This window comes from Rhyacophila brunnea, unplaced genomic scaffold (assembly GCF_057557595.1).
Source record: "Rhyacophila brunnea isolate RB1 unplaced genomic scaffold, BYU_Rbru_1.0 scaffold_3, whole genome shotgun sequence".
NCBI classification, from domain to species: domain Eukaryota; kingdom Metazoa; phylum Arthropoda; class Insecta; order Trichoptera; family Rhyacophilidae; genus Rhyacophila; species Rhyacophila brunnea.
In genome coordinates this window covers 24,949,145-24,971,478 of record NW_028232965.1, presented here as the reverse complement: position 1 = coordinate 24,971,478, position 22,334 = coordinate 24,949,145, and the positions used below count along the sequence as shown (strand labels likewise).

Below are 22,334 nucleotides of genomic sequence, written 5' to 3'. Positions count from 1 at the left end.
CTAGAGGAAAGTGGTATAATGGTCTCTATATCTAACGGGTACGAGTGGCAAAAATATTAATCAATAAATTCTAATTGATTTATGTTTTGTACTAGGTATTCTATTAGTCATTATTTACGACCGGGTTATGCCTTCTGGCTTCTTCGTGCACCATGCGCATCACCGATCGTAAATGCACATTGACATAATAAAAGATTGTTAAAACCTTCTTACCTATTAGTAAAGGATTAAGTAAAAAACAAATTTTGATTATCTGAAGTGTTTGTGAAAACCCGTCATGAATATATTACATATTATTAATACATTCAATAGGTAAGCCCGTTAAAACGTCATTTCCCGTAAACAATGGAACCAGCTAATGTGAAATATCACGAAATATACCTACTCACTAAATAAAAACAAATAAACAATTTTAAGCTATAATCCATAATCGTCAAAACTGAAGTGATCTCGGATTTTAAGAAAATACGTAGATCAGTTAACAAACGCGCAGGTAAAGTTTTTTTTGTTTTTTCTACCATATTACTATAACATCAAATTATAGTTTCATGTGTGAACTCCCAGATTGGATAAAGCAATGGACTATTAGAACCAAGGTCAACTTGTTAAGGCAAATGGTAGGCACTGCAACTGTGTTATACCTATTTATATCTAATATTTTCTTGATAAAATAATTTATTATCAATGGTATTAGGTACTATATATACACAATGTATCAATGTCGACTAATTATGATTGTATCATTTTGATAACTTCCGAAATAAATAATTATATCGGGTTTATATATTTCATTGAAATAATACTATGATATATAATTTATAGTATTAGGGAGTAGCAATTAACAGAAAACGCATGTACTTACATATTTTGCATGATGAATATAAAGTGTTTGAAAATGGCCTATCAAAATGTCAAAAAAAACATTACAACATCAGTACCTACCTATATATTAAAATTGAATATCTCAATATGTCCAACCACTTGCTTGAAACACAAAAGTACGATTTGAAGTATCTTTCGTACGAAACTTTTTCTAAAGGGTTTCATTAACCACGTAGGTCCGATATTCCCCATTTTACCTATCCATAAATCCATATAATATAATAATATGTTTTCATATTATATATTTTCGTAGTATCAACATAATATACGAAATCATTCAGATTTGGTACGATTTTAATAATACACTAGCTGTCAGGTCCTTCTCATTATGGGAGCAAGTGTGATTTGTTATTTGATAGTGAAAATAAAAGTAGTTTAGTAGAAATTTTAAACTTTGATTTCAATAATAGGTATATAAAAAGTGGAATATTATTAAATATTATAGATATTACTATTAACAACTAATTCTTCCACTCTATACGTAAGCGCTTCATTAATTTCTCTAAATAGTATAGTATATCTACTAATGGCAGCGTTTCTATATAATTAAGTATCGATAAAGTCTCTTGCACATATTATCAATATCATTTATTTCATATTTCATTGTACCTACTACATCGTACAACTTAATTTTTCTGAAAAACATAGGTTCCATAAATTATTAACGCATTTTTTAATTAAAAAATGTTGTAATATTCGAGTCCGTCCCAAAAAAAAAAGGACTCCAGATGTCCGGTGTCTAGCTGATGATGAATGGTCAATGGCCAATTAGGAACAGGGAAACTAATTAGTAGATAATTATAACATATTCAAACCATAAGTAAAAAAAGGAAAAGTTTCTAATGCAGGCGACAATGACATGCATTTCGTGTTTCAAGAGAAAAGTTATTCGTGGATTGGACCCGAACGCAGATTGCATGGACAAATAAAAACTTTAAAACTTTTTAAACTTTAAAACAAAAAAAGTTAATCACCATTTCTACTCATAGACCTCCACAGTGTCAGTGTATCTCAATAGATTTTTGTCGAGAGTTGATTGTTAGCCTAGCCCAGGGGTCGGCAGGAGCGGCTCGCGAGCCGCATGCGGCCCTTTGCATATACGTTTGCGGCTCTTCAGACAACTCAAATTTCACCTCATCTCAAGCAGCCTTATACTTATGAGTTTATGAACAAACTTAGACTCGTACGGCATACTCTTTACCACTCTTTACTCTACTCATATCCTGGTTCACTCCAGAAGCAGTTAATAAATTTAAAAAGCAAGGAACTGTGGAGCAACAAATTCACAGATCTGACCAGCTGCTTGGAAGAAGAAAGAGAGAAATCCAATTTGATTTCTCAGCACAAGTGGACAACTGCCTAAAATAGAATCAATAATATTTGACACATGGAATAGTTTTGCCTGAAACATGACGCGTTAAAAAAAACTAGCTTTTGGTATTATCACAATCTTTGGCTCTACGTTTATATATGCGAATAAACATTCTCATCTATGAACTAAATAAAAAAATAAACTTAGATGCAGAATAACGGTTGAAAATTTACAATCATATATTCAATTAAAAATAAGTAGCTATTTGCCAGAAAAAGTAAAGCTATCAAAAGCGATGCATGGACGCCGTTCTAATTATTTTTTTTTAATAAAAAATCTTGAACTTTCCCCCCTAAAAATCCATATACCTACATATGTATATTACATATATGCGGCTCTCTGGTGCCTTTTTTATCCTGTTTCCTTGACAATTTGGCTCTTCTCACTTGACAAACTGCCGGCCCCTGGCTACACGATCCAACAACACGTATTAACTATTAACTGAAAAAAAAATGTACAGTCACAGGATTTCAATATATCTTCAAGGATATAGAATGAATATGAAAGAAAGTGTTATGAAATAAAGGACAACTATCGGAAAATAATCAACGTCGCTCTTTTGATTATGTTGTCCAGCGATAATAATTAAACAAACAATAATATCATTTAATTAACTATTTTTTTTATTCATGTATGTTCAATAATTAGAATGTTACATTCTTAAATCTTGTGAATTATTTGTTGAATAAAAAAAATAGTTAATTAAAAATTATTAGCGAGTTCAAGTAAGTTACAACAAAAAATCTTGGAGTGATCCGTGACGTCGGTTAGTAATTAAAGTAATTCCTACTTTGATTTAAAATACAAAATGCAGTAGCTCAATTTGCAAATGCTTCAGAGAGTATTAAACGCCATTAATTAAAATATGTCGCAATTAAGTATGACTCCTTTAGCATAGTGGTATATGTACGTGGGCGCGATACCCGAGAGATGCAGGTTCGATTCCTGCAGGGTTCATGGGGTGCGATTTTTTCTATTTGTTATAATATATTTTCTCAGAAGTGTTTTCAAAAGTATGTATGTTAAATAATAACATGTTTTCAAAATTAAAACAAAATCTGAATGGAATCAAAGTATGGGATTCAATTGGAAAAGTATCTATCTCTATCTATCTCTGCTCATTGATTCGATATTCCGATAATTACAATCTAAGACCAAGTTAATCAAAATTAATTTTAACATTTTAAATATACAACAGTAATTATAAACCTATATTCCTAAATGAGGATTGTTTACTGATTGCTCATTGCATCGGTGTCGATTAATTATAATACACAGTTGTGGCGTTTTTAATAAATGTTGAATTGAATATTTTCATGATCAGAACACCTGGCCACTCCCACGATGTACGGTCATAGTGTTAGCACCTGTGTACCAAATTTTAATTCCTCCATGTTCACGGGAAGTAGGCGAAACATTTGTTGGCGGGTTTTTGACAAGATATATATATATATATATATTTATATCCGACCACATTTAGCGGCTCATGTGTGAATAGACGACCTTCGTCGATCACTATTTCACATGTCATATATAATGACATGGATGAGGTAGCAACTTGCTGTCTTTTTCGTTATATTTAAAACATGGTCAGCTATCACTTAACTATAAATATTATGTTTATACCCAAAAAAATATCATCTATTTTTAATGTCTCTACATTGATCATTTTGATCAACACACTTGTTCGTTCATGCAACGTTGCCAAATTATCTTGAATTCAGAACACACAGAACTGAGAGCTAGCTTAGTTCAACTAATGTTTACAGCTGTTGTATTGTTATGATGAGAGTTTTTAAGACCATTTTATATTTGAATGTAAATTACAAGATAATAATATTAGAAAAATAAATAAAATTAAATTTTGTGTACTAACATTATATTGTATTTTGACAATTACAAAAAAAATCAAGTTGATATATTATTTTGGAATGAGTTTGTTGCTTTGAAAAATGAAATTTGACTATCGATTAGAAAAATATCTGTTTAGTCGGTATCTTGATAAAATCATGAATAAAAGTATTTAGAAATGATTAAGACGATAGGTATTGTACCTAAATGAATGATTTACATGTGTGGTGTACGGTGTGGTGTACCTTAATTATTAAGGTAAGTAGGTACATGCAAACAAATAATTCGTCCACACCAGGGATATGTACATACTATTGGAGAAGACAGATGAAGGTGTGAACTGTAATAAATCTAATTAGTTTTTCGGCAATTATAAATATGTCTCCAGTGCCAGTGGCACCCATACTACTAAATAATATTTTGTATGAATAAAATTATCTTGTGAAGTGCATGTAAAAACAATACATAGCATTATGACCACTGTACTGCTTGGGCTTATTTTTTTCCACTAAACAATGGCTACCTTTTTTTGTTTACTAATAATTGAAAAATTACTCATTTTACGAGATTCTCATTTTATGCCGTGTTTATTCATAAAAACTTTTTAGATTTTAGAACTGTATTAAATTTTATATTTGGCGTTTTTTAAATCATTCTGTTATTATGCCTACTGTTAATCTTTTCGATGCACCCCAACTATTTTATAACTTATTAATATAAATTCTCCACCTAAAAGGTACATATTAATAAAATAACCATACAATTTGAATTTGTGAAATGATACCATCTTATTATTAATTTTTATTTTATGGTTATGTTTTTCACCCTATGATTATTGGTTTTTCTCTTGTGCAGCACAAATTCAAATGATTTTGAATAATTCATTTTTTTGATTTTTTAGATAAATAAAAATGTGTATAACGCGAAATCCAAATCTGTACCTTAGCGTCAACTTGACCCAAGATTTTATAATATTTGTATGTATGTGATGCAATTTTATGTGATATAATAAATTATCTAAATTTGATGATAATTCACATTTGGAATTTTATTTTATAGTTATCTGTAGTGTGTTTGCTGACTAATATAAATGGCTATTTATCCAATACGTAGAAGGGTCGCATGTTACGAGTACTATGTTACCATGAAAGGGGGTCGCGATCAATGGTTCATAATAAGCCAACAACTCAATAATTCAAGTGGATTTATTTGAAAATTACAAAAAATACACAGAATACCATTCATTTTACCTCGCCAAACCCAGGGATTCTACAGAATATCATTTGGGGATAATATGGGGAATACTACTGTAGAACATCATACTGCCCTTAACCTCAGTGATAGGTAAAGGGGCACGCCAAACATCCTGGCATGGGGCCCCGGTTCGGGATGTGGGGACCATGGCCAAAGCATAATAAAGCAAAAAAAAAAAACTGTCTACGATGAGAATTTTCACATTCAATGACTGGTGTAATTTTGTCAAAGAATGCGGAAATTCATTGTATCAATGACGTTTCAGGTTTTTAAATCATTCGCATCTAAATATGATAACCCAACGCACCATTTAATTTATATTACAAAAAAACATTGTGTGGTAAAATAGTTCCCATATACAATATGGCGTGGTTTCACGTTTGAAGAGATGATTTTGAGAGACTCTTTTTAAATAAACATCATTTGAAGAAAATGATTTTATGGTAGTTGGTTAACGACGAAATATAGAAAGAATTCCTGTTATTGTTCCAGATATACCTATAATAATTAAGAATCCAAAGAAATCATATTTCTAAATTAAAATATCGTGATTTAGTGACAACGCTAAATACATACCAGAAGAATACCAAGAGTATTTTCGTGGGCTTTCCAGACAGTGAAGATTATGCCTGTTTTGTACTATTATTTTGTTGATAAATGCAAACCTAAAAAACAACGAAGATCTTAATGTTATCTAGCTTATGTATCTACCTACAGAACCCAAATCATTAAAAAACAAGAGACTATAATATTATTTATCAATAGTTATATTTTTTTTTATTTTAACCAATATGCAATATTTGAAAAAACATGAGAGCCAAAATTTCTTAAAAACCCTAAATACAGTCAAATTTACAGGTACCAAAACAAAACATTTTTCACATAATTTTTCAATAGTGGACGAACTGTAAAATTTTTGTTTTTTCAAGTGAAAAACAAAATACCTTTTTGGTGATGCGTGTGTGTAAGTAAAGTGATTGGTATTATTTTGATTACATAAATGTAATTATTTTCGTCGGAAATAATTTTCGAAATTTCCATGTCGCGCCAAGTTGCATTAAATCCATTAACCAATGGTTATACGGGTTCAAATCTCGTCGAGTTTCGTATTTGTTTTCAAATATGATTTTTTCTGGTGGGTATATATCTGAGGTGTTTTCAAGTTATGTATGTTCAATATATGGAATGTTACATTCTCAAAATCTTGTGAATTATTCATTGAATAAAAGAAATGGTTAATTCAAAGATGTTTATTTATTGAGTGTATTTATGTATTCATATTGGATCAATACAAGCAAGCAAAAAATAAAACATCTGGTAGGTCGTGCCATTTATTTCAACTTTAATAGTATGCTTATAGTTAAGCACATATCTACTAAAATGTAGTCTATACAATTATTACGCACTTTTTTTGCTATTCAAATCATTTGACGACCTCCGTGGACGAACGGTTAAGATTCTCGTCTACGAATCCGGAGATCGCGTGTTCGAACGCGGCGTGCTAAGTCAATTTTATTTGATTCATATGTGTTATTTTACGTTTAATTACTATAAAATGTTATAGTATAGTATACTTGCGGCAAGTTCCGGAGCGGTGGATACTCTCAATATCGTGAAAGACAACAATTCAGAATCGAAACGTTGCTTGAAATGACTTCTAGTCCAAATACTAAACAAAAAAGTATCAAAATACTAAAAGTATTTTGATATCCATTAAAAACCCACTTAGGGTTTTCAAAGTATTTTTAATATTACAATTAATAATAAGTATACAAAGTCATAATATTGTTTCACCGAATAAGAAAATGTATTCTATCTTCATCTATACGTATAGTATTTAAACAAAGGCAAACGGCCTATCTGAATAGTCTTGATAATGGTGTCACTTTATTCAGGTGTAAACAATGGACCCGTCTCCAGCACCTGTACCTACAGTAAAAAATATTTCTTATGCAGTTTACGCAAAGGATATTTTCGCATATCATTGAAATTATAAAATTTCACGCACCGTTTCCATTCCGTCTCACCTTCCTATCACCTCTTCCTTGCAGTGGCAACGTCGCACTCTCCGATCAGCTAAAGGCGATTAATAATGAACGGAAATAATCAACGAAGTCACGTTATATATTCAGGGATAAAAAAGTATATAGGAGCCTATTTACTGCCTTCGAAATTATCACTTACCTTATCAAATTGAGTTATAGGTACCTACGGTACCAGCTCGTCGAGCTGGTCACAACTGCATATAAATCTATACCTGACAATGATCAAGTAAGTGACAAATGAGCCAATAAGTCGAAATGATCAGGTAACTCCGGTAATTTGTGGACGGTTTGATTCACTAACTGCCCTTAGACATACTTATATATATATATATATATATATATATATATACCTATATTGGAATAGTATTATGCACATACGGATAAAATACAAATGAATTTAATAATATATTATGTTGATAAAAAATAGGTAGATAGATACCTAATGGTTCTTAAGAAATATATTATTGGTACTAAGTTACATATAAATAGAATGTATAAGTAATACCGAATCACATAAGTTTGAAGATTATGCATAACTATATTATACTTAGTATTAGTATTTGCCACAAATTGTATGGACTATTTTAATTGGATTTAAGATAATATATTGAGTTGTCAAGGTAGACCAAGGAGCAAAAATGGTTGGATATCAGCCTGCTAGCAGTTCTAGCAAATATCACAGCACAGAGAATATTATAAACTACGAGTATGTACATAAGCCCTACTTAGATATATAATTTATTATGAACTATATTATTGATATGCAAAGATTTAGGAATAAATCCAATGAACGGAAAATGAAGCCAAACAATATATATTATAAAAACTGAACAAAAAACGTGGTTTCGTTGTTGTGCAATGGAATTGAGTAAAACCTAATAATGTTGATTATATAATCAATCCAGTACATAAATTAAAAAGTCTAGTATAGTATTATTATTTTTTTTATTTCGCATGTGCACTGGTACAACAACCTACGATTCAACGCCCCCTGCATTTTAAACTACTTTAATATCCGACTTTAAACGTGTATTTTATTTATAATATTCATAAGTTATGGGCACTAGTTTATAGGATTTCAATACATTTGTTTTAGAATTAATTATGCAAATTAATTTGATTGCGAGGTGCATGGTAAATTTTAGCAAAGCTTTGATGGCAGCCTACCCCGGACACCATATTTTTCTACTGCACCCATTTTGCGATTTCGCTTTATCGGTAATATAGATCGATCAATGAACATAAAATGATAAACGTTTAACGGGTACCTAAACTCAAACCGTGGAAGTATTAAGTAGGTACCTACCTAAAATGGATTGAAGGTTGTCTTCAACATATTTAGTAGGTATTACCTAATTGTAATTTCGACAAAGAAAAATAATTATGGCTTTTGACAAAGTATTAGGTATGTTATTCTTCACTTCGATCAACCAAAATTGAACTACGGTTTTTGTTTCAATCAATAATTATTATCGCATGATCCACGCGTACTTTGTACAATCGAGATATTATAAATAAATAATGTGAAAAGTGCATTAGCAAACTATCCAAGTGTTCGGTAAATATATTTTTGTTTGGTTCAATATATCTGGCGCAGAAATCATTTAAAAATGGAAACATGACGAACTTAATTTTTTGTAATTTTGATCTCCATAGCTCCAATTTTTTATGAATGCTTTCACGTTATCTTTTTAAATCAGTAAATGCACTAATGATCATTGCATTGATTTATTCACTGTTTTTTTTTTAATTTCAACCAAATAGGCAAGTTTCACAATAAAGTTATCTTTCCTAAAGAAAGTTGCCTCTACAATATGATTTGACCCTTTTATATGATTTTTTCGCGAGATAGCCAGCGCACTTCACAAAAGTATATAAATGAGGTATAATAAAATAATTAGTCTCCATGTCTTCAGACATGTTTGCAAACAAACTAACTTTTATAGGACAGTTTTTTATGTAGTTGATGTAACCAATTTAACTTGCAAACTGCAAACCTGTGGCTACATTATTTTGTGTAACTTTTCGCGCCTCCCAGTTTGGAAATCGCTGGTCTATATTGACTTTAACGTGTCTACTTAAAATTATAAATTTCATATTTCACACTGTCCATCGATAACAAATGATTGACGCTTTGTATATAATATGTATTATATGTAGAGTTGGAAGAAGCTTGGCGAGGCCTCCATCCAGCAGTGGATTGACCCCGGTTGATGATGATATAATATGTATGTGTTGTATATTAAGTACTTGATGTTATTACAGTGAATATACTTTATGATTATACAAGCCCACAGATAAAGCTGCACATCGGTCGCAAAATACCCATGGTCACAAATAATTAAAATTATGTTTTTTTCAGTAGGTACATTTTACAGCAATAATACGAATGTATATTTTTTTTCAAAATGACTTGAAGGTTCTCTGTAAGAATTTTACAATCACTATATTTTATTACCTAACTAATATACTAATATAATATACCTATACTAATATATGGTTGAGATTTAAATTACGGTTTATTACAAACTACGTAATGTGCGGATAATTGGTACATAAATAATCTCAAATTGTGTAGAAACCCTGCTCATATAATTTTTATCAGTGATTTTTAAACTTTCTAGCAACGCCCTAAAAAGTATCAATTAGTGGGATGGGTGAGCTATGCTAGCAGTTTTCCACGCAGTTTCTCAAATCTTGGGATCAACATCGACATAGCCGTGACCCATGACATACATAGGCAGTGTTGCCCTTAAGTAGTATACTTAAAATGTTTCGCTGTTTTAGACAGATACACGCAAAAAGTCTAACAGAAATCTTGCCAACTCCATAAAATATTTTCAAATTTTGTAATGATCGCAATATTCCCATCATTTGGCGGCTGAATGAAACCTAATTTCTCTCATGTTGAATCCATGTGAACTTATTCAATTTATATTCATGAAAGTATTTTAAAAACCACTTGATATGGTGAGATAGGTGCTGATTAAAAATTATTTTAAATCGTAAGAGAAAATATTGAAGGTCGCAAAGTAGTGCAACACTGGGATCTATCAATTGTATCAGCGCGTTGTATTATCTACTAAATATTGTCTGGAATGTTTAATGTAGCGGCACACAGTTTGAATATTACTGATTTACGTTATAATGGGTATGTACATAAATATTAATATGAAATTATTTACATAAAATAACATGATAAGAGAATAATAATTATATAATAATGCAGGTATGTGGAAACAATGTGTAACATTTAATAATTATGTATCCCAAACAGGTCTATTAAATTAGCCAGAGAAGTAGGTAGACGAATGTTGTACTAGGTATAATTTTATATCATACTTACTTACATCATACTAATCACCACTTTTATGTCTTTGGTGTGGACGTAGAAAATTTTGTACAAAATTCACGAAAATGCGTTTTTTATAAATTAAAACAACAATACTTTATTCCTCATAAGTATATTTTAAGTATTTTAATATGTTATCAGTGTTATCACTTCTTGTTGGTGTAACTATTGTGGTGTTCCTTATGAATAAAATTTGATTGAGTAATAGTAAGTATTGTCAACGACAACTGCTAGAGAAAGTCACAACCGGCTGTTCTGACATTGATGAATAGTATGTACATTCATTTATTATAGAACGTGCAAATGTACAAAGCCAATGCAATTAAAATGAATTAATCCCTATAAAAATTAGTGTTATTAAATAAAATCAGTAGTCAAGGCTTCAAAGAGAGAGGTGTAGTGTATAAACGTGGGACACCTCTGTGGGCTAACCGATAACCGACTGTCACAAACATTGTACCTCATCAATGTATGGTAACAATTTACTTAAGAACACAATACGACCGAGAAATCACTGAACAGCGCATCTTTCGCCTTTTGAAAATGATATCATAGGTACAAGACACTATCGACTTAGGTTGTCAATAAGACAATGTTTTTTTTGTCACTTAACCGTCTTAACTCGACGATACAACATTATTGAAACGGGAAACATGGTGAGTAAAGGACAAATAACTGAAAAGATCGAAAGGTGCATAATGTTCAGATGGCTGAATCGAACAACACCATATTGATTTCAAGATGAATAGTGGCACAAACGAGAAAATAAGAAGCATAAGAAGTGACATTGGTTCTACACAGCCTCCTTTATAACGATTAAAGTACAAAATAATAAAATTCATACGGGGTTGCCAGGAAATCTTATCTGGTTTCTCAGATTGTGATAAGATCAAAGATGAAGGCTACGTATTTTTCCATCCGGCGTTCCATTTATCAAAATGTACTATTATTAACATTGCCCCTAAATAAAGAAAACTCAAGTATAAACACTACCATCGCACGGCAAGCCGCTGTGTGTGCGAATTTGCTCAGACCGAAAGCACACAAAATATAATATTGCACGAAGAACTCCGAGGCGATCATTAATATTTCAAGAAGCAGAGAGTGTGGAGAATAGAACAGTGAGTTGGAGGAGGGGGGGGGGAGTGGGGCGATAGGAGAATGACTCGTTCCTCGAATTAATTCGGCCGTGGGAGACCAAGGTGGCAAGCCGGCAGCAGGTCGACCGACCTACGTGATGATGCTAGGGTTGAATTTTTCATCGACCACATAGACATTGACCAAACAAGCAGTACTGTCTCCACGAAAATGAAGGCGTAGAGGGAATTAGGTACTAAGTGAGAAAACATTCAGCGTTTTAGTCATGGCTCGGGGCTTCATCTAATTAATTCTCTGTTTACTTAGTATATCATAAACAGATAACTGCGTATACATAAACAATTCAAATATAATTGAACAGAAGTTGTATTTAAGATTATATTGTTTGCACTGATAGGTCACTATTTTCACAAATAAAATAATAAAAAAACATCGCTATGAACAATTAAGAGATTTTTTATTATATCCAATAACACCGAAAACGACTAAGAAAGTTTAAAATAACCAGGAATTATTATGTGAGATCGTGGAAAACGAGAAACTAACTAACTGCCAATGTACTATTTTTCATACATAAATAACATCACGCACGTAGCCAAAGATTCTCTTCCGGCAGCTTTTCACTATTTGTAATTAATTCTTAGAATGTAATTTTAAATTTGAATTTCAGCGTCCTCAGCAATGTAAACCGTAGTTTGTACTAGGCAATTTTTGAGAATTATATACCTACTTACCGGCACCCCTGCACGAATTCCACTGAGTCTGAATAAAACACGACCACCATAAAATCTGACAGAAAATCAACCATGAAATTGGCGAACCCTCCAATAAAAGACCACTTTACGATAAGGTAAAACTCGATCAATCAATACACACTTCGAATGTAATATTTTACTAAATAGGCAGGTAACTTTCCGAGTACTCTCGTCAGATTAAAGAGCAGAGTGTCTGTCATTCAGGAACAGCGGTTGTATTTTAAGTAACTCTAGCAGCGTTGACAACATGAGTTGAGTTTTTCTTGACAGATAAACAATAAATTCATTACCCAGGCGTTTTCACGGAAATTTAAAAGTAGGTACATAGGAGATTGATTAAAGAAAATTATCTTTATACATCACAGGATTTTTTCGCAAATAGGTACAAACGATAAATATGTACCTACGATTAAATCTATTTTAGACTAGATAATGACGTTTTATTTATCACCTTTAAAATGTACTTTAATTACATTGATCGGCCGCCTGGTCATTACGCGCCAGGTGCGTCTTCAGCGTCCAAAGTATTAATGATACGATGTTATTTATGACATCGAACAACTCCGTATCATCCAATCCCTTCACATAATGTAATCATATTCACTAGGTGTAAATATTAAAACAATGCCTATCTCACACTTGAATCGTCAATCAAATATGATATTTGCAAAGTTCCAAATACTAGCATTGATTGATTATGTGCAGGTAAAGTAAACACATGGAAAGCAAAGTGGTTTTATACAGTCCAGATTTAACATAGGGCTTAGGGGGCTATAACCCAGGGCCCCCAAATTCATAGGAGCACCGCGGCCGGAACGTAAATTGGAAAAACTGTATGGCGCCTATTTAGAAAATATTTCTACGATGAACAGAAAACTGAATGTGATAAAATTTGAATAGAAACAATGTTTGAAATAGTTATACCTACTTTTCCATTAACTCCATTCCAAGAAAATGACATTGATGAATTATTTGGGTTCGATACATATTATCATATTGATGTTTCCATATTGTTGAAAATAAAGGAGAAATACAAAGCTCCTGCAACTAGAGTTGGGTTTCGGGAATTTCCCGAGAAGTTTTCGAGATTTTCCATCCCGAATGTCGAGAACTGACATTTTTAACATTTCGGGAAATCGATTTCTTTATTATCAAATATTATTAATTGTAATTAATTGAAATAAATTAACAAAATTTGAGTTCGAGTGTCTCACAGTGTATGAAAAAAGTGGACAGAAAACACGACTGATCGAGGCATTTAACACAATTCGACTCAAAATGGGTGCAATTTTTCAAAATCAGGGAATTTTGTGTCTCAAAAGCATACACGATTGTCAGACGCAGCCATTGATAGTCTGTGGTTTTTGAAACTCTATTTTAATAAGAAATGTTTTGAATTATTTTTGTTTTCCTACTTCAATTTGTTTGTTTCTTACTTAAATAAAGAATCATATTTTTGTAATTCGTCTGTTTTTACACTGATTTTAGGATTTTTTAAATTTTCTCTATATCTCGAGAATTCTTTTCTGGAAATCTCAAATCTTGAGAATTCAAAATATCATCATTTCGGGAAGTCCCGAATCTCGAGATTGAGATTTTCTCGGGAAATACCCTGCAACGCAATATCCTAGCGACCCATTGTAGATATTGGGTTAATAGATGAATTTGTATACCTAATTATTGTATTAATCAATTCAACGTGTCGATAAATTTCTCCAATTTTCTGGAATCTAGAATACGGGAGTCCAATTTGAAGTAGGTACATTTCTGATCATTCGAATGACTTTTGAGTTTTTTTCTCATTAACCGAGGCAAAAAGTCATTTTACCACATTGCTACGATTTTAAAAAATACGCATTACCACCATTGACCAAATTCAACTAAATTCACTTGCTCTAATATAAATAGTCTGACATATGAAAAACAATATATTTTCAATTAGATTCCTATGTGATTTTGCGAAGATAAAAATGTGGAACAAAATATTTTTTTTAAATTACGTTTAAATAAGTTGTTTTTTAGGGGGGCACAAATCAGCATTAGCTCGGGGCCCTGTCCAATGTAAATCTAGTCCTGGCTGTGTACAATGATCCCATATCGATGCGAATATTATACGACATACAAAGATATTACATTTTAACTTCACGCGAATCAATATAATTTTTGACACCTTTTTTCTAGCAACATCAATTCTAATTTGTCGAACAATATTTATTATAAAAGTGGCTCTACATATTTAATCAAATGTCAAAAATGTATCAGTATAGATAATTATGTAGGTATACCTAATATGTATCTCTGGAGAGTAAGTAGTTAGGTACTTAATTTTTATAAACTATTTTGTTAACCAAATAAGTCTACATGATGTACAGAAATAATCTGTAAGTGATTACAAGTTAATATCATACAATTCAATACATGTATAAAATAATAACGCATATTATACATTTATATTACCTATTAGGTATATTCATAATAATTATTTGATTATTAAAAATCATCGTTACTTGTTTCAGAGCGTTTCCCACATCTTGAATAGCACTGCAGTATTCTAATAGGTCACCCAGGTAAATAGCTGAAAATTATGTGAAAATGACATTTCTATTTTAACGCAGAAAACAAAAATAGAAATTTAAAAAATACCTGTGGGATGTTGCCGCTGACCTATATTGTTGTAAGTACAAAATATTTATTGACACTACTAAAACAATAAGATATTTACTTCTGTAAAAGTAATATTTTTATTTTCCCCTTCATTTTACGTTTTGCATCCATTATGAAGTAAACACTAAATTAACTACTTATATGCTATTCTGGGTTTAACCTGAAACAAGTTTGCCAACAACTTTAACAATTTAGGCAAATGCCATGCCAATCTAGTCTAAGGGCTTACTTACTACTCGCTATTCGCACTAATACCGACACGTGTAAACAGGTGGGATACTGATGCTTATTACTAATTCGACCTGTTTACACATGGCGGTATTAGAGCGAGTAGTGAGTACTAATGATTAACACTAAGCCCGTGTAAACAAGCCTCAACAGATATTTTATACCACAGTCATTCGAAAGTGAAACGAGAATAGTACGAATTGTATAAAAATAACAGAACGTTACTGATAGGTTTTCGCTTGCGGCGCTGATTCTTTCTTTGTTTTCTATAGGAAAACTCCCGTATATACGAGGGTGGGTCAATAATTCCTTAGAAAAAATCATTAAAACAGTTTTTATTTTTGTATTTTTTTTTTATTTCTCAACATAATCTCCTTGGAGCTCAATACACTTGGTTAGACGTTTCTCAATTTTTTTTAAACCGTCAGAAAAATAAGTTTTCGGAAGGTCCTCAAAATAAGCATTTGTCCGATCGATGACTTCTTCATTTGAAAAAAAACGTTGTCCACTTAGCCATTTTTTTAAGTTTGGGAAAAGGAAAAAGTCACTGGGGGCTAAATCTGGCGAATACGGTGGGTGGTCGACCAATTCGAACTTCAATTCTTCAATTTTATCCATTGATCGTAAACATGTGTGAACACGGGCATTGTCCTAATGAAAGAGGATTTTTTTCCTGTTTAAATGAGGCCGTTTTTCTTCAATTTTGTTTTTTAGCTGGTCCAATAAAGATGCATAATAATCCCCTGTTATTGTTTTTCCTTTTTCCAAATAGTCAACGAAAATAATTCCACGTGCATCCCAAAATACAGTAGCCATAACCTTACCAGCTGATTTTACGGTTTTCGCCTTCTTTGGACATGGTTCGCCTTTCGCAATCCACTGCTTTGACTTTTCTTTCGTCTCGGGAGTACATATAGTGGTGTATCCATGTTTCATCTACAGTCACAAAGCGACGAAAAAATTCATCCGGATTGCGTTGCATGAGCGACAACAGGGCTTTAGAGGCCACCACCCTATTGCGTTTATTGTCGACTGTGAGCAAACGCGGCACCCATCTTGCAGAAATTTTTTTCATGCCCAATTTGTCATGTAAAATAGAAATGACGCTACCTTTTGAGATCCCTGTAACCTCAATTATCTCACTCAACTTTAATCTTCGGTCACTTAGCACCATATCGTGGATTTTATTGATCATTTCTGGTGTAGTCACCTCTACAGGACGTCCTGAGCGTGGTTCATCCTTTGTTGATGTACGACCACGTTTAAATTCATTTAACCAGTTATAAATAGTTGCAAGTGAAGGAGCAGATATGCCGTGAACTAAATCCAACTCATTTTTTATTTCGTTTGCTGTTAACCCTTTTATATTAAAATGTTTAATAACAGCTCTAAACTCAATTTTCTCCATTTTCCATTTTTCCATTTTCCACAAGCAATTTTTTTTTTTAAATGTACGAGAAACACACAACAACCCGACCAATCTGATTGAAACTTCGCAGCATACTGAATCGGTAGTGCCGCTGCATGAAAACAAACCGCTTACAGTACTAGTCGCGCCACCTGTCGGCTTTTCTAAGGACTTATTGACCCACCCTCGTAACATATCCCAGGCGCAAGGCACTATTCATTTAACCCGCAAGCCATTAGGTAGGTACCTACTATTGGTTTATAAACAATACTTAAACATATTTTTAAAGAAATTTTATATACTTATAATATACCTACCTAATATGTACTTATATTATTTTATAAAAACAGCGGTCACTAAAAATTTTATATTGATAATCACTGAACAACTAACTAAACACACCGTTATGTCGTTCCAGTGGGCTGTGACTGCTGTGAGGAAAAATTACACTATTTCCTCGATATTAAGGATATCAATAATTAATACCCAATATCTCCATATAATAAGTATTTGACGTATTGATCACCAACGGCTAATATTTCATATTTAATTTTTCCTATGGAAACGGGATAGTCGATGCTTGATTTTGCACTGTATTTAGGCGCTTGTGGATACGACATAGTAAATAATTCAAGTTTAGTCAACATCGTGGATAAATCGCAATAAAACTAGTTAGTAGGCAGGCATGTGAGTAACGGATGACATTTAAGAGTTTTCTCTGTGGCCTTTTCAAAGTGATCGATCACTTTCACTCTTTTAGTCGCACCACACGGCTCATAGTGTAAAAAACAGGGTCAATGAATGGATCCTGCATCCTTGATAAGAATATCGTTTTCCCATTATAAAACACGTCACAGTCGGGGCATTAGCCATATTAATGTATTGTGTTGCCATACATCAGTGACTTTCAAACATTTTTGTTTGGAGGAAGCCTTAATACATAAAACATTGTGGACACAGCATCTGGCTGACACAGTATCTGAATAATTCTGAATTAAACAAAAATACCACAATATCATAATTACTCGTATGTTAATAAATCGACACATATGCAATTCGGACAGAAAAACCCTGGATGACGTTTATGTACAAGTGGGTAAGTACCTACTTTAATATTTATTCAACGTACCTATTATTATGTGACCATAATCGCAGATATTAATTATTCAATGAGCAATGGTCGTGTACTCTTAATTCAACGACACTTTCAATTTTGACACTTAGGAAGGACCCTTTGTAAAGTTTATGTATGTAGTTACATATTATGAAAAATTGATTTTGTTTATTTTTTATTTATAAATTAAATTAAGGTCACGAGGAAACAGTATTTTTTTGTATTTTTGGCTCAAATACAAAAAAAGGTGGAAAGTTGATTTTTCGCAATTCTCGCAGATCCACAGACACAAAAGCTGGCGAAACTCCAAGGTTACGCGATAGCTGGTTGAGAATGACTGGCATACATAGTAGCCGGTAATAACCAGTTACCAGTGCCTACTTAGTACTTCTCCAATGGGTCTAGGACGATTTGGCACCGCGAACTGGCCTCCGCCGATTGGCCTCCGGTAATTGGCCGCCGGTACAATCGGACGCCGGCCCAATTGGACGCCGACCCAATTCGACACCGACCCAATTGGCCTCCGGGAGGATTGGACGCCGCACAGTTGAATTAAATGCGCAAAGGAATAGACGTACGTTACGATTTGTTGGAGTAAGTAAGCAAGTCAGTTTAATATGCTTCTATCTTCTCAGTAGTTGTACCTTATACATTTCGCACTTGACACATTTTTAATAGGCCAAAATCCCGAATGCTGAAATCCCGAATGGCCGAAATCCCGAAAGCCTAAATCCCGAAAGCCGAAATCCCGAATACCGAAATCCCGAACGCTGAAATCCCAAATGGCCGGAATCCCGAAGGCCGAAATCCCGAAAAATAAAAATAATACAAACATCAATAATTGCGCAATTTTTGCAAGAGACACAAACACCCATTTTTTGTGGAAATATAAAAAAAAATGTAAAATACAAACATCAATAATTGCGCAATCGCGAATTGCGCAATTTTTTCAAGAGACACAAAATCTATTCGTTCTATAAAATGATCTCTCCTGAAAAAAAATTGCGCAATCGGAAAACCCATTTTCCGCAAAAATGAGATTTGTCTCTCTTACAAAAATTGCGCGCGCGATTGCGCAATTATTGATGTGTGTGTATTTTACATTTTTTTTATATTTCCACAAAAAATGGGTTTTTGTCTTTCTTGCAAAAATTGCGCAATTATTGATGTTTGTATTTTTTTATTTTTCGGGATTTCGGCCATTCGGGATTTCAGCATTCGGGATTTCGGCCTTCGGGATTTCGTCCAGCACCCAGTACCTAAGTAGTTTATCAATCAAACTACTGAAACATTTATACTTAGCAGATAACTTACTTAATATTTTGTTTTTAATTTCATACTATCTTAAAATACGCATTTATGCATAATAATATACATGTTTAAGCTTTATTATAATATTAAGTCGATAAAACGCTGAAATATAATGTAATTTTCATTCTAACATCTAACATTATTTTTAATATTTGTTGTAAATATAAATAAGTACCCGTGTATAGACAATAAATTAATTGATTATGCACATCTTTAAGTTTTAGCGAGGGAAGACTTATTTTCTTTTAATAAACATCATAAGGCATAATAATTATTCTCAATCTATATTAAAAATGTGTCAAGCGCAAAATGTATAAGGTACAACTACTGAGAAGATAGAAGCATATTAAACTGACTTGCTTACTTACTCCAACAAATCGTAACGTACGTCTATTCCTTTGCGCATTTAATTCAACTATGCGGCGTCCAATCCTCCCGGAGGCCAATTGGGTCGGCGTCGAATTGGGTCGGCGTCCAATTGGGCCGGCGTCCGATTGTACCGGCGGCCAATTACCGGAAGCCAATCGGCGGAGGCCAGTTCGCGGTGTCAAATCGTCCCATTCCCTTCTCCAATAATAACAATATTTTAAGAATATTTCCAGTCTTAAAATATTTGTGGAGTGGAAACTTATTCTTCTTCTTCATCTCGGGTCTATTGGCTAAAGGGTATCATTCCAGAAGGCGGCAAAGGCAACGCCATTTTCCTCAGCATGTAGAAACTCAATGAAGTTCCGGTACATTTCCGGTACATTAGAGATTTTGATCAAGAATTCTCGAATTAGAAATCTTATTTCCAATGTCTTAAGAATTTGAGAAATCTTTACAACATTCTACTTATATTGTATGATAAATTGAAAATTATTAGGTAAGTATATAGGTATACCACGCGCGATTCCTGAAGTCCAGTTATACGAAAAACCACTAAAATTAAACTTTCATTATTCCCCGATTTCAAAACGTAAATATACATTATTTCAACTACTCACAAGCATTTCCATAACTATTTTGAAACAAATGTTCATGATTTTTTTTTATTCTGCCTCCAATGAAATTCACGTAGCTACAGATATCTGTTTGATCCCCCATTCCATCATGTCTCCTCGAGTGCACTCTACCATGAGCCTGTTGAGGGATTTCCATGTTTGATAATAAATAATCTAGCTATGGACAGTTTGCCCTCTTCGGGAAAGCTTCTCCCGCTTTGGAACCCTACATTAACAAATGATGTGAATCAGAAACGATGAAAACTACTTTTCACCGGGTTAAAAAAAACGAAAAAAACGGGGAAAAGTTGGAGAATAAAACAAATTAGTAATGTATAGCAATAATTAACGATGTACCTATTAATTGTTAAATATTGAACTAAGCACAAATAAATTATATGGTTGAACTTTTTTATGATGGTGATAAAAACTACTACAGAGTGGAGAAAATGGAACTAAGTACGTACACAAAGTACCTGCCTACCTGATGAAAAAGCAATGTTGCTTTTCTGGATGAATAACTAGGTATCTACCTATTTGGAAGACGATTATGAAAAGGTCGTAAGGAGGTATACGTACCTATCTACCTATTTGTTGTTTAGAGACCGCTGAAACCTTAAAACTTAACGTGGTTTTTGTTTTTGAATCTGTATTTCTATCAAAAACTAAATATTATTTTTACATTAAGTTCTGACATCCTACTTAGGTACCATAAAAATAACGGATCTACACTGAGGCAGTAGGCAGGCAAATATTTGGTAGGTCATAAAGGTATATTATGATATGATAAGTATTATTTATGTAAGTAGGTATATAATAATGATATAATTAAATATAAAATTAACCGAAGAAGACGATTAACGAGCTTAAAAATTTTGTATCATCTTTTACGAAAATACCTTGTTAGCATCGAAAGTTTATCTCGAATGGAAAAATGATTCATCATTGAACATACCTACTGGCACAAGCTGATGTCATAGCATTTATTTGACGTAAGTACGGCGATTCTGTTTGGATATTAATAAACACACAATTCTATGAATAACTTTAATGATAAAAATACAGATAGCTACTATAATAATATTTAACATGTGTTTCTAGCATAAAGTTGTCAATTATGAATATTCCTGATCAAAAATGAATAAGGATAAAAATAACACGTACCTACTTAGATATAATACCTATAATATTCTGTATAGGATAGTGTATGTTGTGATTATTTTATATGTAAAGTAAGTAAACCCAAACGAATTTTGTAAATTATTTACCTCTCAAAGTGCCTTGAACCATAATATCTTAATTTTACTGAAATATTAGCACTTACCTACCTACTTACTACATTTATGTGAAAATGGTGTATTTTTGGGGTTTTAGAAAATTGCCGAGTTTTGAAAGTGGATATGTAGGTACTTACTGGAATTTACAATAAAATGAAATATTTTCCGAGGTGCAATCATTAGATGAGCCAAAAAAATGAAAAACAAGTTGGTGTGCCAGAAAATCAACGGGATAAATTTATACATAATACATACACAATATTCAATGACATCTCACTGAATATTTGAAGAAAATAAGAATGAATGAAGGATATAATGATATTTTAGTTATGTAAGGAAAATCTCAAGACCTTTTCCTTCTGTTGTCAAATGCCACATTTAGTTCCACGAGAATCATTTGATTTTTGAGAGTGACACATAAATTAATATCCAAAAAGATAAGCACCTGGAGCCCAGTATATTTCAATAAGTGCATACAGTTTCAATAATTATATTATTTCTAATTTACCTTAAGTATTGTGTTTTTTTGAGGTGGAAGACAGCCAAAACTCTTAAAACGTACACTTTAACATTCAATATATAGATTTATACACAAATGCCAATGCATAAATTTACAAGCACTCAGTCCTATTAAACTGCATCATTAAATTACACTTTATAAAGGATATTGCACAAAAATCGACTTTTTCTGTCGCACGGACATTTAACCCGGACAGCAGCCGCTGCCATTTTTTCTGTCT

General features: G+C 32.6%; 1 protein-coding gene across 3 annotated transcripts in view; it reads right to left on the bottom strand.

Annotated features, from left to right (window-relative positions):
- The window catches only part of Nuak (Nuak family kinase 1), a 97,465-nt gene extending 75,131 nt beyond the window's left edge, over positions 1-22,334 (bottom strand). For all 3 annotated transcript variants that reach the window (XM_085952917.1, XM_085952918.1, XM_085952919.1), the window contains exon 1: positions 22,103-22,334. The gene's annotated coding sequence lies outside the window, so the exon portion shown is untranslated. The remainder of the gene's footprint in view (positions 1-22,102) is intronic.